Raw genomic sequence first — 16022 nt, 5'->3', positions numbered from 1 at the left:
GAGGTGGGTTTCTGTGGCCTGCTGGAGATCATGCCCAGTGCTCTCCTGCCTCAACCATGCCCAAATGTGTTTCGAATTACCCTTTGATATTTCACTCCAGCTCCAGAAAGAAAACAGTGAGGGCCTGTGATCTGCTTTTGTAGCACATCCAGCGGAAAAGATGATTTTCCTTTTCTATGCTTTTTTGGATGGCATTGACCTAATATGTTCTGTCATGTGGTTCTACAAGGACTGGTCTGCTGGGGACTTTGTTTGTGCCCCTGTGGCCATATGCAGATGGATTGTGTCATGTTGTAGCTGAGTGGAAAGAAGAACCTTCAGGCCCCTTGGCTGCTGTTACAGGGGCCATGGACAGCATTCGTCACCTGAAATGGCTGATGGCACTTGTGGTGGCCAGTTGCATTTAAGAAAATAACCGAGCAACACAGCTGGAGACAGAACAGCTTCAGCAGCGTGGTTTCCACAGAATCAGAACTGATGTCTTTGGGGTGAAGAACAAGAGGGCAAGTTGGGTTCTCAAGACGTCACCATAGAAAGAACATAAACACTCAATGGGATCTGGACGAGTGGAAATACAAGGTCTCTTTCTCACCACTTTAAACTTCTTGTGTTCTGTTTGAAGCCTTTCATCTGCCAGAGTGAAGGTTTTTGGTGCCCTTGTCAGTGTTAAGGGTGACTCTTCTCAATGAAGGTGACAGAAACCATGGCCATGGGAAATATTTAGTGGTGGTTATAGAGCACACATGTCCTGACTCGCACTCTACAGCCCATCTTTTGGCATTGCTTTAGGCCCGGGTAGAGGTTGCACTGGGTGCACCACACAGCCCGCACTGACTCTCCGAGGTTAGATGGGGCCAAGTTCTATTCTTTGGGTACCAGGGGCCTATTTTGCTGAACCTCAGAGAGGTGCATTTGAGCTGGTCATCTGCAGGCTGAGAGAGTTGGGGGTGTCAGTGTGGAGAAGAGAAGACTCTGGGGAGACCTTATTGTGGCCTTTCAGTGCTTAAAAGGGGCCGATAAGAAAGATGGGGACAGACTTTTTAGCAGGGTCTGTTATGACAGGAAAAGGGGTGATGGTTTTAAACTAAAGGAGGGGAGATTCACGTTAGACATGAAGAAGGAATTTTTTACACTGAGGGTGGTGAGAGCCTGTCCCAGGTTGCCCAGAGAGGTGGTGGATGCCCCATCCCTGGAGACATCCCAGGCCAGGCTGGACGGGGCTCTGAGCAACCTGAGCTGGTGCAGATGTCCCTGCTCATGGCAGGGGTGGCACTGGGTGAGCTTTGAAGGTCCCTTCCAACCCAAACTGTTCTATGATTTCTCATTATACCACTGTGGAGAAGTCAGCCCAGTGGAGCGCAGTTCCATTCTTTGACTGCGGAGGAGCCTGCAACACCCAACTTGGAGGGAGTATCATCTACGTTGCAAGGACTCTGAAGCTGGGCAATTCAATTGCCGCCTCTACACAATTCATTCCTTTTCATGGAGTTTTGCTCCGCAGGAAAGATGAGGCCCCTGGATACCTTTTGTAACTTGGGCTCTTAATCTCTGTGAGGTTCATAAGCTGATAAAGAGCTCGGTCTCTCCACTGTGCTCTGGTGCTTGAGGCCATGGAATCTTCAGCAGAGCCTCCAAGCTGCGGGGGGGACATGTGGCCCCTGCAGGGGCCTGGGGAGAAGGGACCTGCCCCAGACCGGTGGGAGAGGAGGTGGCATCTCCACAGCGGTGGTGAGGGAAGGAGGAGGATGCAAAGCTCCTGAGAGTGGGCTCCAAGAGACAGAATCACCCACTACAGCTGTAGTACTTAATGATCTGAGTAATCATTTTCAGAATTAACTTCGATTATGTGCCCAAATCCAATCTCTCTGGTGGATGGCATGAGCAATTTAACACAGATTGAAGCTGGCACCGGGAAACTTCAGCCTGATTAGGTGGGAAGAAGAAATGCACTTCTTTCCCCCTCTTCAGCTGTTCAGAAACTAATCTTTCATAACGCTATTGAAATGCCAAGTCTGCTTCATTGTGCTCAAAAATTAAAGAGCACCCGGCAAGCCTTAGCAGGGTTCATTTGAAGCGGCGTCGCTCGGGATAAAGGCAAAGGGAGCTGCCGGTGGAGCGCTGAATCCCACCCGCTCCGGAGTCGGGGTACGGCAGCCCAACCCCTCTGGAAAAGGGGTTTTGTCCCACGGGATATCTGTCTTCGAACTCTCCTTCGGTAAATGAAGCCTAAAAGATTTCTCTGATGAAAAGCTGATGAGGAATTTGCTTTTATCAGTAGCCTGGTAGCAGCAAGAAAAAAGCGAGACCCTTTAAACTTAACACCGTCAAAGCTGGAAGGGCCCTTCATCACCGCAGTCGTGGACCAGAAAGAGTAATTTCCCTGATGTGCAATTTTGGCGCTTGTCTTCGGCCGGCTTTATTTCTGTGTTAGTCACTTAGCTTGTGAAGGTGGGACCCAGAAATCGAACAGAGGAGAATTCACCAGAGCTCAGGAAAAAAAAAAAGTGGCATTTGGAAATTAGCTAAGCACACTGGGCCCGATGCTTCGCCAGTACTGGTTTGTTAGGGAAATTTTCCTCTCATTTTTAATACAAATTGAATGAACTCATTAAATACCAAGGAGTAAATTCTCTTCAAAACACAGATCTTGCATATTTTGTCATTTTCTTATTACAAGGGAGTTGCTTCTGTTTTGCACCAAGAACTCTGTTCCTGCATGTTGGGAAATGGTGCCGATAACCAGGCTGGAGGTGAAGTGAAACCGCCTCCAGCTTTCCAAGGCCGCTCCCTCCTGGTGCAGAGGAGCAGGGGTTGCTGTCTGGGGAGGAAAAAGGAGATGCTGAAAAGGAGGAATAGACGGCGGGAAGGTGAGTCCCTGACTGATGAAGATTTCCACCCCGTACCCAAGGTTAAACGGCAAGTCTGAGGATCTGAGGCTGCGCCTGGCAGAGTGTGTCCCTGTGTTCACATCTAACATAATGTATGGCTTTTTTCTTTTTTGTTTGGGCCTTTTTTTTTTTCTTTTTTCTTTTTTTTTTTTTTTCCTGAAGGCTTATGGTGCTTTTGATTCTTTTCCTATTGTTTCCTTTCACCCCAAGCTCTTGCTGCCTGTTCAGGCCTCCCTGCCCTTGGATTATTTCCCAGGGCTGGTTTGTAATGAAATGCATTTAATTAGCGAGGGATCCTTGGGATGGATCCTCAAATGGGTGTTCGAGGCTGGCGACTGCACCGCTGTGCAGAGTGAAGGGCGAAATGCAGCCTAAACCCTCAGCCTGTGGGGAGTGGAAATGAGAAATATTCGGTATGTAAGGGGAAAAAGCAGATAGGAATAAAAATTTAGAGTGGATGTCTGACAGAACATAAATGAGCAACTGGTATAGTTGTATCAAAGTTTTTATCTTTGAGCCCCACTTAAAAAGAAGGGCCATGATGATAAAAGCCTGATGGGGGTGAGAAGGAGGATGAAAGAAGTATGTTGTGTCATCAGCAAGACGTCTAAAAGACATAGAAGCAATCCCTGGGCAAAGCTTAAAGTGATAAAAAGCTTGTCCAAATTATTTACTCTCCAGGTTATTCACCCGCCACTTTACCAGGCTGCACCGCAGGGGCTTCCAGACTTTTTAGGAGGGCCTGTTACAACCAGACGAGGCATGATGGTTTTAAACTAAAGGAGAGGGAGATTCAGGCTGGATGTGAGGAAGACATTTTTGACACTGAGGGCCCAGAGAGGTGGTGGATGCCCCATCCCTGGAGACATCCCAGGCCAGGCTGGACGGGGCTCTGAGCAACCTGAGCTGGTGAAGATGTCCCTGCTCATGGCAGGGGGGGCACTGGATGAGTTTTGAAGGTCCCTTCTAACACGAACTATTCTGTGACACTATGATTCCAGGGGCTCCTGGGTCTGACGGTCCCCGGGGTCTGGACCGGCCTCGCATCGCTGCTGCCACCTCCCGGGCTGGGCCGTGCGGAGCGGGACGGAGGGTTTTACCCTGCGGGACGACCCTGCAAAGGCTGTTCTCTCCTTCCCCCCCCAAAGCTTTCCTCCGAAAATACAGCGGTGCTGAGCTCTTGAGACTTTCTCTGTTGTAAACTGGTGCTTTCTTGGGGAAATGCAAGAGTATTTAGTGATTTTTGTTATGCAAATAATAGTTTGTGTTGGAAGGGACCTTCACAGCTCACCCAGTGCCACCCCTGCCATGAGCAGGGACATCTGCACCAGCTCAGGTTGCTCAGAGCCCCGTCCAGCCTGGCCTGGGATGTCTCCAGGGATGGGGCATCCACCACCTCTCTGGGCAACCTGGGCCAGGGTTTCACCAACCTAACTCTAAAAAATTTCTTCCTCATGTTCAGCCTGAATCTCCCATTTTTTAGTTTAAAACCTTTGCCCCTTGTTTTATCCCTGCTAAAAAGTCTGTCCCCATCTTTCTCATAGGCCTCTTTTAAGCACTCAAAGGCTACAATAAGGTCTCCCTGGAGCTTTCTCTTCTCCAGGCTGAACACCCCAACTCTCTCAGCCTGTCAAATGTCATTAAGAGTTCCATTGCACTGAGACGTCACTCTAAAAAAGCCTTGAGTGTGTTTCAAGATCACAGTAGGTCACGAGCTGGACTCACCAACCGGTTTTTGGTGTCTCAGTTCCTGTTCAAATGCTCGGTCTGGTTTGCCATGGAGAGGTCTGTGATAGCTCTTGCGGAGTTCCCAGGGATGTTTTGCACTGGCAGATCACTGCGGAGATCCAAGGCAGTTATCAGGATGTTTTGGAGGTGTGATAAACCCAAATGTGCAAAGGCTGGGACAGCCTTCTCTAGGTGCTGCTGCCTTACCCTAAGTGACAGTTGCAATGACTCTTGCTGGTCCTTGCAGAGGATTTACCTACTAGTGCCATTCCAGCAAGGAGCACAACACCGCTGTGCTCCCTCCCCTCTGTCTCCCTCCCACTGACCACCCACCAGCAACCGTGTTTGTCCTGCTGCCCCTGTGGAAAGCATTGCTGTGCCTGGCCAGACCCTCACTCTGCCGTGGGGAAGGGGTTGATGGGACATCATCTGAATGGAGATGGGGAGAACCCTCCATTCTGAGACCCCACCTGCACTGCTGGTCCAGCTCTGGGGTCCTCAGCACAGGACACACATGGACCTGCTGGAGAGGGGCCAGAGGAGCCACAGCAATGACCCGAGGCTGGAACAGCTCTGCTGGGAGGACAGGCTGAGAGAGCTGGGGTGTTCAGCCTGGGGAAGAGAAGCTCCGGGGAGACCTTATTGCGGCCCTTCAGTGCTTAAAAGGGCTGATAAGAAAGATGGGGACAGACTTTTTAGCAGGGCCCGTTGCATCAGAACAAGGGATGATAGTTTTAAACTAAAGGAGGGGAAATTCAGACTAGACAAAAGGAAGGAATTTTTTACACTGAGAGTGGTGAGACACTGTCCCAGGTTGCCCAGAGAGGTGGTGGATGCCCCATCCCCGGAGACATCCCAGGCCAGGCTGGACGGGGCTCTGAGCAACCTGAGCTGGTGAAGATGTCCCTGCTCATGGCAGGGGGGGCACTGGGTGAGCTGTGAAGGTCCCTTCCAACACAAACTATTCTATGATTCCCACATATTCCACCCATCCCTCTGCAGTTTCCATCATGATCTCCAGACTTTCAACTCCTCCCTCTGTTCATCCATTCAAACTCCCTCTCTTGCTTTCTAAAAATGTCCCTCTTCCCCATCCTCTCACTCCATCCTCCCAGCTGACAGCCGACTCCTCCTGTTGCTATAACAACAAGCAACAGCCCAGCCAAATTGGCCAGACCCCGCCACACTTCCCTGCCTGCATCCAAATCACCTCCCTATGTGCAAACACACTCGCTTCCTCCTCAGGTCTTCACCATCTACCTACCAGAGGGATGCTCTGTTCGAGGGGTGCCAGCCCTCTGCACCCCCCATGTGCCCCCTTCCCCCTCTGAACACACTTTCCAGCCCCCCAACCAGGTCCTAATATGTGACATGGACCACGTTTACTGTCCCACACACCCTCCGAGTCAAAACATAACTGTTTTGGCCCGTAAAACCCACGCAGATTAAAGCATAAATACGTGAAAATAGGAGGATTGCTTGAAATGTGGTGAAAAAGGTGTGTTCAGGGCTGTATCCTGCCATCGTCTGAAAGCCGCAGGACACGTCTAGCACAAAATTGCAGGAAAAAAAGAGTCCACCATGAGGCAGGGCAAGCGTGGCATCAGGCTGCCCTTCCCTGCTGAGCTCCAGCTCTGCCGCCCTCTCCTTGGGCAGGCTGCTGCCTCTGGGGCTTGTCATGAGGACTTCTGACCCCCGGCATGAAGAAGACCTCGGACAGCCTCAACACCAGGCTGGCGGGACATCAGAATCCACACCGTGTCCTCTGCTGCCTTACCACCTCAGGCTTTGCCTGTAGCATTTTCCATGGCAGGCTGGAGGTCAGGGGAAACCTGAGGGTTTAACAAAACAGATGTTAAATCATCTGTTTTCCCCTGGTGGGCTGGCGAAGCTCAGGAGCTGCTGTCTGTTTGTATGATGAGCGAGGTGCCCAGACATGGCCAAAGACATCTGCTGGGAGTTTGTTCCCAAAAAAGTACTCTTGTGTGCATTTCTAAATTCCCCAGCCCCTTGGCGTTTCTATTTCATCCTCACTAGCTGAAGTGAAATCACTTCAAAACTGGCAAATTAAAAAGCAAGACAAAATATTTACGGCAGTTTCTGCTCCTTGTAGCAATGACCTGGTTTTGCAGTCCTGCCTGCATCTGGAAATGCATATCAGCTGCTGATATATTTGGTGGTTTTGTGGCCTCAACCACAATATAAATTTACTTCTTTATATGCATAGTTTTGGACTAAAGAACTGTTCTTCCAGTTCATCTTGGATTGCTGATTTCAAGAACTCCCTTACTCCAAAGCTACCAGTCTTTTCTTTTGTAAAACAACTTCTAGGTGCAAAGTGCTTTTGGCTCAGTGTTCAGATGGCCTTTTCACACAGCCTGGTTTCAATAACTGGGAAAAGGCTTGAGACAAATTTGAGGTGCTCCAGCCGCTCTTCCATCAGGAGGAAGCATCTGTTCTTCCTGTGACCACCGGGGATGGTGCCTCGTTGTGCAGAGTTTGTCATCGTCCAAGGCTGAAGTGAGGGTACCTTAATGAAGCTGGTAAGTGCTATTGGTTCTCTTTTCAGACAGAGGTTTGTTCCTGTAATTCAAGAACCTCAGCTACTATTCTTTTTAATTTCTTTTTTTTTGTTTTGTTTTTTTTGTTTTTCTGCAGGCTCAGCGGTGTGTTCTGTGCCTCTGAGCAGGCTCAGCTAAAATCCATGGCAGGTCCAGGCTGTGCCATCCTGAACAGCAACAAGCTGGTCCAGATGTTCTTGTCCTTACTTTGACTGATCATCCAAACTGCTGCTTCCCAGTCCAATCTCCAGTTCCAGTTGGGTTGTCCTGCCTTCCCCTGCATTGGGATGTCCCAGAGGCCAGGGCAAGAGCAGCTGGCCAAGGAGTGGCTCCTGCAGAGAAGACAACCCTTGACGCAAGTTGACTTACCCTGTGAAATGCAAGAGTTCCCATCAGCAGGTCACCTTGACACCACCCATCCTTCATCACCTATTTTCTCCGCAGAAAGCATCACTCTTTCTTTGAGCCCATCCAAATAGGTGTGTACAATGGATACTGGTTTTCCACCTGCCATTTCAAGAGCTTTTGGAGGAAGACACCAACATTTCATAAAAGCATCATTGTTTTCCAATAGCCGGATTCTCTTTGCTCCTCGCTAGTGTAGGGAGTGTCTATCTGATCTCACGGCTAAGCATCTGAGGGTCACCTGTTCATGTAGATGAAATGTTTGAACCCATTTGGTCCCATGCGCTGTTTCCCACACAACTCCTCACCTCGATTAGGGCAATCTTGGGCTTCCTCTTCTACCAACCCATGATTTATTCCTCTGTAAATTCATTATTTAATTCTCTATCAATCCATTATTTCTTCTAATGCTTTCACAACTCCAGTCAGGTTAAACTGAAAATACTACGGGTGCAGTATTTTACAATTTGGATATCAGCAGAGACTTCCAAATTTGGGGTGATTTTTCAGAAAGATTCAGACAGAATCTACCTCTCACCAGCAACTACCCAAATGAGTTTGATACTCTTTAATACCACAAATTACAAAACAAGGATCTGTTTGATAATGCCAGGCTGCGTTAAGTTGTGGCTTTTTGAGGCCATGTATTTTTTCCATTCCTAGTTTTTAACTCATCATGATATGTAGGGTTGCTACTAGAAATGTGAGAGGGGATTAAACCTCTATAGCTCATATGCCTTTTTCATCCTCTCACTGCAAGTTTTCAGACCTGATCAATGTTTCAGAATATCTGTTTTATAGGCCCTTGTCAACTAGCAGGTGTCAAAGAAGATATCCCAAATCTGCTTCTTCTCACCTTGAGTTGAATTTGTGCAATCATGCATTCAGGAAAACATAAGGTTTTCTAATCAGTAGTTATTCTAATTCCTAAAGATTTTAACAAAATCTACTGCATTTTATTCTGAATTCCCCGCTGAGTTTGGATTTTGTTACTGCTGAGTTCATACGCAGCTACAATGGCATCCCTATACTCAGGCTAATTTAAAATTGAAGATATTTGAAATGTCTAAGCTTTCAAATAAGAGGAAAGCATCTATGAACATGCCTACATATTTAAGCGATGCTATTCAGTGAAGGCATTTTGTGCGTACAGCTCCTTCAAAGTAGATGTCTTCATAAAGGCCACTATTCAGCCATGGGCCTTTAAAAATCACTCACTGTCTTGAAAACGTCGGGATTATCCCAAATGTAGCAAGAACACAACTAGAAGACAGGCATGATCCTTCTTCCAGCCATGACTGACTGACTATTGTGTTTCACCTCTTGTGAGGCAGGGGTTAGCTCACAGAAAGGGCACTGAATTCAGTTCAGAAATATATCAGCTGATATTCAAGTTCAGAAATATTTGCCTTGCGTGCAGTGCGAATGTCAGTGTCTTTCAGAAGTTGCTAGAACTGGTACTGGAGATGTTTGCAGATGGTGCTCCAAGCGCAGGCAGCTCCAGCTCTCTCCATTGCGTTTAAACGTGGCTCAAGTCCCCAGCAGGACAAGCACGGCTCGTGCAGAGTGAGGTTTTGTGTGTGTGCGCCAGGGGAAAACTGCCTCAAGATAATTCATTATGAAAAACAAAGTAGAGGCCGCTATTTGGATCATCTCGTATGTCGTTTGTTCTTTTCCTTTGTGCTAAAAAAATGCCTTAATGAGTGGGTTTGTGTCATGAACGGCCACTTTAACAGTTTCTTCTGTTTAAAATTCAGTGTTCCCTTTTATGTATTTTAACATTTAATTTTTTGTAAAGAGGGTTGAGGAAACATGGCATTAAGCCTCATACAAAGTTGTTAATAATCCTGCAAATTTAAAAATGTCACATTCCCAGAAGTCCATTGTTTTAATTGCATATTGCTATACCAAATAAAATTGTGACCTACGTATTTTATTATTTTTAGATCTTAGCTTTCAACGTAGTTCTTTGTGCAGCTCTGTTTTATTTTTTTTCTCAATTAGCTGTGTTCAGATTTGCTTACATCCCTCTCCTCAAATATTTTCTCTGTTGGTTACCTGGAGCACTGGGAACGCGAAGATGCACAGGCCGTCTCCAAATCATGCGTGTAGCCTCCTAGTGTCAACCCTTATTGCTCTTACATGAAATCAGTGGAATGAGAAAGCCAGATCCCGTGTCCTGAATGGGGAACAAAGAGCCAAGAAGCTCCTGGGTTTTATTCTTGGCTCTCGTTCTGCCTCACTGTGTGGTCCTGGCTGCCTCCTTAAGGCTCCGATTCAGCCAACCATTGCAGCTCTTTGCTCCTGTTGAGACTCTGAACAGCCCACTGAGTTCATTGGGAAGCCAACAGAGTTAATGCTTTTGTGTTTGGGTCTTAATCTTCTGGTATCAAGTGCTCTGGTGTCTATATGTTGTGTATATCACACACCCAGAATGAAAAAAATACGAATGTGCCTGAAAAAAGGAGGAGAATATGCCTGTATCTGGGTTTCTCATTGCCATTTGTAATAGTTTAGAAGGGAAAAATTAATGGGGTGTAATTAAAACAAAAGTGCAGCATGAGAAGACAAGTCCAGAACACCAATTAAGCCGATGTCTTGTCTGCAGCAATGAGAAGATAGGTGGCATTTCGGCTGAGGTATTGTGTATATTGGCACTGACCTGCAGAGTTAACATCCCTGGAGGTGTTTAAAAGGTGTTTAGATGAGGTTCTTAGGGACATGGTTTAGTGCCAGAGTTAGGTGATGGGTGGACTCAATGATCCTGAGGGTCTCTTCCAACCAAAGTGATTCTATAATTCTACGATTCCATTCTTTCGCCCTGTGTTAAAAAACCAAAGAGACTCTGATGTTGTGTAGAGCGGGTGCTACAGGGAGTGGGAACAAACAGCAGGTCAGCACACAAATTCCGTGGGACACAGGTCCCAGGTGCTCCTGAGACCCTTCCTAGACACGTGCAAAGGAAGAGGGTTCCTCAGGCAAGAAAGATTCAGGCTTGTTCCTGCACCCAGAGCTTTTCCCTCTGCCCGGTCCTTTGCCTGGACAGAAAATGGGCTGCCTTCAGGTATGGTTTAAAGCTGGTCATGGTGATTTAGGGATGGAAACCTCCGTAATTTTTAACATGATTTTTCTGCCTCCAAGTGCCACTTTGAAAATATATTCCCTGGTGATTAAAATTGATGAGGTAGTCTGGAGGAAGGAAAACGGTGTTCAATATTCTCTACTTTCTGAGTTTTGGAAGGTTGCCGGGGAATATGTCTAAATTTTAGAAGCTTTCTGAGAAAAATCTGTAAAACTGAAGAGCAAGAGGAGAGTTCAAGTGACACCGGTTATTTCTGTGCCTAGCTAGTGAAAATCAAATACACTTGTTCTTAAGCTGTGGTTTCTCTCTGGAAAATCAATCTGTAACACGACACTAGGTGACACGCATATCATTCCCTCCCTGTCTTTTGGAGGGGCCAGAGCAAGACCTATCTATCTCATGGTCCTTCCAATGAGCCTCATCTTGACTTATCCCATCTGTGATCATGTTTTGTAGCATAATTTAAGTTGGAAAGGACCTCTGGGTGTCTCTGATGCACCCTAAAAGCAAGGCCAGCTTAGGGGAGGTCACTCGCGGCCTCATGCAGCTGTGTTTTTAATGTCTCCAAGGGTGGAGATTTTACCACCTCTTGGAGCAACCTGCTCCATTGCCTCATCACATCCCTCACCCATCAGTTTGGTACCTCTTTTGCTTTTCTAGATCCCCCTTTTGGGCTCGTTCAGGTAAGGGCATTTGGGTTGTCTGAATTTTGGTATCTAGGCCCATTTTAGGTGCCAGTGGGAACTGTCACCTCAGGTAATACCCACTCACAGGATTGCGTGGAGGTTGTGGGTGGGGATAGTTGGAGGTGATATGCCAGGCCAAGAAACTATTCCTGGTGGACACCTCCACGCAGCTGGGCTGCACCTGTGGGCAGCAGCAGCCGTGCTCAGCTCTGCTGCCGTCCTTGTGGTGCCGTCCTTCTGCAGCACCGCCACCATGGCAGGGCACCCCGTGAGGGAGCTTGGGATTCTGTGGAGCTTTCTCTGGGGTATGGCCTAAGGAGCAACAGCAGCAGAAGGTGGCATGATCTTCAAAGGAGAAAGCAACTCAGAAGTGTCTGCAGGTGGTGGATACTGGTGTCTTGGCATCACAGGGGTGCCTAAGGTACATGACAGGAGAGCATGACCACCCGCTCCAGTGGACAGCTGTGGAGTAAAAAAGATGTGGCATCAGACTAGGATAGACATGAGGAAGAGATTTTTTACACTGAGGGTGGTGAAACCCTGGCCCAGGTTGCCCAGAGAGGTGGTGGATGAACCATCCCTGGAGACATCCCAGGCCAGGCTGGACGGGGCTCTGAGCAACCTGAGCTGGTGCAGATGTCCCTGCTCATGGCAGGGGTGGCACTGGGTGAGCTTTGAAGGTCCCTTCCAACCCAGACTATTCTATGATTCTGTGATTCTCTGTCTGCAGCCAGGCCCAAGTATCTGTGGCCTCGCAGCTTCCCAGCCCATCGAGGATCAAACCTCCTTCCCCGGGATGATGAGCTGTGGTACCCAAGGCACCCCTGGGGAGCTGGAGTAAGAGCTCACAGTGCTGCTTGTACGGGATGAAGGGGAGGAAGATGCTGCCAGTCCATCACGCTGTGAACCAGCAGAGCTGCAGCAGTGGCGTCACATTGATTTTCCCTTTTCAGCCAGGTGAAGCTCTGGCCCACTATGACAGGAATATCCTGTAATTATTGGAGCTACAACCTGAGCGGGATCTGACAGTCAAAATCTCTTTGCAAGGAGTTCTAGAGATTTAATATATATAAAATACCTTATGTCAGTATTGTAATAATACAGATATTTAATGTGTAATGTTAAATTTATAACATGGCCAAGGGTTTGTCCTCTGATAGGTGACATCCTCAGCTCTATGGAGGGCTGATGGTGTGGAGCATGATGAATAGTCAAATGAGCTGCAGGGGACAGTCACAGTCAGGCAAACCATAAATTTAAGCTCTTTATTCTCTGCAGAGACCAACCTGCAGTGACTATATAAAAATGTGATATAGGTGCATACTCTGCCTGAAAAGGAGAGGTTGACAACACAGAGCCTCTGTTTTTCCTGCCAGAGGTGCATTGCAACAGACACAAGCATTAGCATTTTCTGCTTCACAAGGCACCTGCTGGATGGGGAATTTTTCACCCAATAGTGTGGAAATAGAAAATGTTTGACAGAGGCAGAGTTTGAATGGCATATATCAATAATCAAAGACAGCGTCTGGGATTTACAAAATGCTGTAGCACGCTGAAGTTTTTCTAAACAGCCTCCTTGAGGTTTGAATTCTTGAGCTTCCAGATTTCTCAAGGCACAAAGGCAATAAAGGAAAAAAAAAATTGTACAAACAGAATTTTAAATAAAGCTCTCTCCAGAGGGGAAACTAAAAAAGAATAAGACATTACTCCTGTAAGGGAGAAAAAAGAGCTGAGCACACAGGTCCTTTGTTGCATCAGACCCTTGAACTCATCTACACGGTGCTATAATTTCCAGTGGCTTTGACTGGGGTGGCTAACAACCAGGAAAAAACAACACACAAATGTATCAGCCAGCTTCATTCTGAGGGAGGCTTCCAGGAACTGGAAAATCCTGTCCGAACTGTAACAGTTTTCCTTTTGTGAAGCAAGAAAACGAAGTCTGGAGGAAGGACTCCCTGTGGAGTTGGTCAATGGAGCAGCTCCTTCCACGCCGGCACAGCCTGCTCATTTGGCACTGGGCAGAAGACTCAACACAAAGAGCTGGCAGTCCATCTGAATTCAGAAACAATTAGAGAATTTGGAACGCTCTGTACATGGGACACTAAAGCTCTTGCTCAGTTGTGTGAATCCCAGTCCCGATGTGAATGGCCAGATTTCAATTAGTTAGTTTCCTGGGTCTGGGGTTTGAATTCGTATCAAAATCACTGGAACATGAGCATGCATCTAATGTCACCATCTAGAAGGACATTTAACCTTGGGAGGTGGTCTACCTGTGTCTGTCTTCAGAGAGATTCAATCAAGGTCCTCAGTTGGGTTTGATCCCTGGAAATCTTCCAAGACACGTTTCCCTTTCCATTGACTACACAAGCGGTTTGGATACTTCAAGAGGATTTTTCTTTAGAAGCAAATATGTAGTACCTGGTTCCACACATCTCGCACCTGCTGCTCATTTCTGGATGGGGACTTAAAGGACATGCTTTTGGCTAAGAGACTTCAACAGAAATGTAGCAGATATCCAAGGATAATCCCGCATCACTGAACCTGGGCGGGATGGAGCTCACTGCAATACTCTTGACTACGTGAAAACTTTGAGTAGGGAAATAAGAAGTCCAAAGAGTCTATAAAGGAAAAACTTGTCTGCAACAAGAAGTTACAGGCTATCAGCTGGTGCCTGAATGAATTTTGCAGAGAAACTGGCTTGTTTCAGCAAACTAAGACACTCAGCAATCATTTAAAGATTTTTTCCTGAGTTTCTGGCTCAATGAAGGTCTCATGAACAGGTAAAAAGAATGAGGAAAATAAGTGAAGAGGAGAAAAAGCAGCTGCTACCTCAAAATACTCTAGATATTAATATAATCACTCCTTATCCATCGTCACATAAGCATTTTGATCCCCAAGAAATAAAAGAGCACATACCCCTTGGGAAAAAACTGTAAGGAATTGTTTTCCAGGAAAACCCTTTTAGGGACGATTTGCATGCTAGAGGGAGGAGGTAATCTCAGCTGTGCAATTCCTATGGTGTTTTAAAAATGACTCAAGATGTACCTGTGCTCTAATGACTCTCAGGACTATAAAGCAGAGGGAAAGGAATAAGGGATGAGCCTGAGAACGTTCCTCTGGGAAATTAATTGTCCTGTGATGAGCAAGAAGCCTTTAACTCTTGGAAAATGCCTCCTACAGACTGCAAATGTGAAAAATGTTCCCTGCATGGTAGTTCTCATGTGAGAGCTAACAATAAATGGGGTCATACTGTACCCCACATCATTACAGAAGACTGGCCTAATTATTGCTGAATATAATTTCCATCTGGCCTGGGATTAAGAATTACCTAAATCTGAGAAGAAGACCTACTGGGGGTCCCTCATCATTAACAAATGGGGTGATGCCAGCAATTTTTTAAAATTCTCTTCCTGCATCTCATGTCCAAGGGAGAAGGAAAGAACCAGCCTCTGCCCTTCAGCTGCCCTTACCTGGGGTTTGGTCCTGCCAGGCTGTTGCGGGCACCAGCATCCAGTTCTTCTTAATTCTCCTGCCAGAAACAGCAAAATCAAGGATGTGAAGTTATTGGTCCCAAATGTTTGAAAAATCAAATGAGAATTACAAAACTTATGAAACAAGCCTTAAAAAACCCCAGCCTGAAAAACACTCCATGGGATTGTTTTATGTTCTCGCTGCAATTTGTCTACAGCTTTGGGGGCCAGAAGCTTATGTTTTAAAATGATGGATAAACTGTCCATACAGTCATGTGAGGTCAGGAGGCAGGACTATTAACAAATGTGCCAAATCTTTCTGAAAACCAAGTGTTTACTGGTTATTTCCCTAAATCCCTCAGTTTTGTAGTGTTGTTTGTGAAAAACAGGGAGAAGCATCTCTGGAGAGCCTTTCTCGATAGTGCTGCATTTCTCGGGAGCTCCTGATATTTCATTCCTTTCTGCTTCACCATGGTGGTATCTGAACAACTTCTCGTTGAGCCTAAAGCACATGAGTAAGATCTGTCCCATCTGATTACAGCTTTACTGCTGCTGAGACACTGTAATGTCAATTCTTCTTACATTTAGCTTCTCAATAGCCCCACTCTGAATTCAGATGTTTGGTGTAATTTAATAAAATGCTCTAAAAAATATATTTGTGTCAAACAGAAGTGTCCTCAGCGGTAAGTAATAAAACACTTAATCCAGCTGCAGAAGCATGAAGTGTAATATTTCCTGTAATAATTTCCTTTTCTGTGTAGCAAGATGACCTTAAAATCTCACAGAACGCATCGAGCTCTGGTGCTGGAACAGTTCTGATTTACTCCTCATCATCTAATGAGCATTTTTTTTCTTCTCTGGTTTCCAGTCTGAGAGGAGAAGATACAGAAGAGTAAATGCCGTGCCTGTTGCAGCACTGAATGATCTCAACTATGCATCTCTCAGTTTGTTTTAAGACATTTAACACTTTCATTTTCTTTGTTTTGATTTTTTTTAAGTGTCAAAAAATCTGGAAAGACAATTTTAAAAATTCTTCTAATTTGAAGAGAATGTATTTTGATTTGAATTGTAGTTCAGCCAGGAAACAAATATCATCCTAGGGAACAGTGCAAGTATCTCTTTCCTCCTTGTTTTTTTCCTGCTTCATTTTCTTTTATCCTGAATTATTGCAGAGTATCTATTAACCACTGGGACTCCAGATC

Source organism: Caloenas nicobarica, chromosome 1 (genome assembly GCF_036013445.1).
Source record: "Caloenas nicobarica isolate bCalNic1 chromosome 1, bCalNic1.hap1, whole genome shotgun sequence".
Classification (NCBI taxonomy): domain Eukaryota; kingdom Metazoa; phylum Chordata; class Aves; order Columbiformes; family Columbidae; genus Caloenas; species Caloenas nicobarica.
This window is presented reverse-complemented; position numbering follows the sequence as displayed.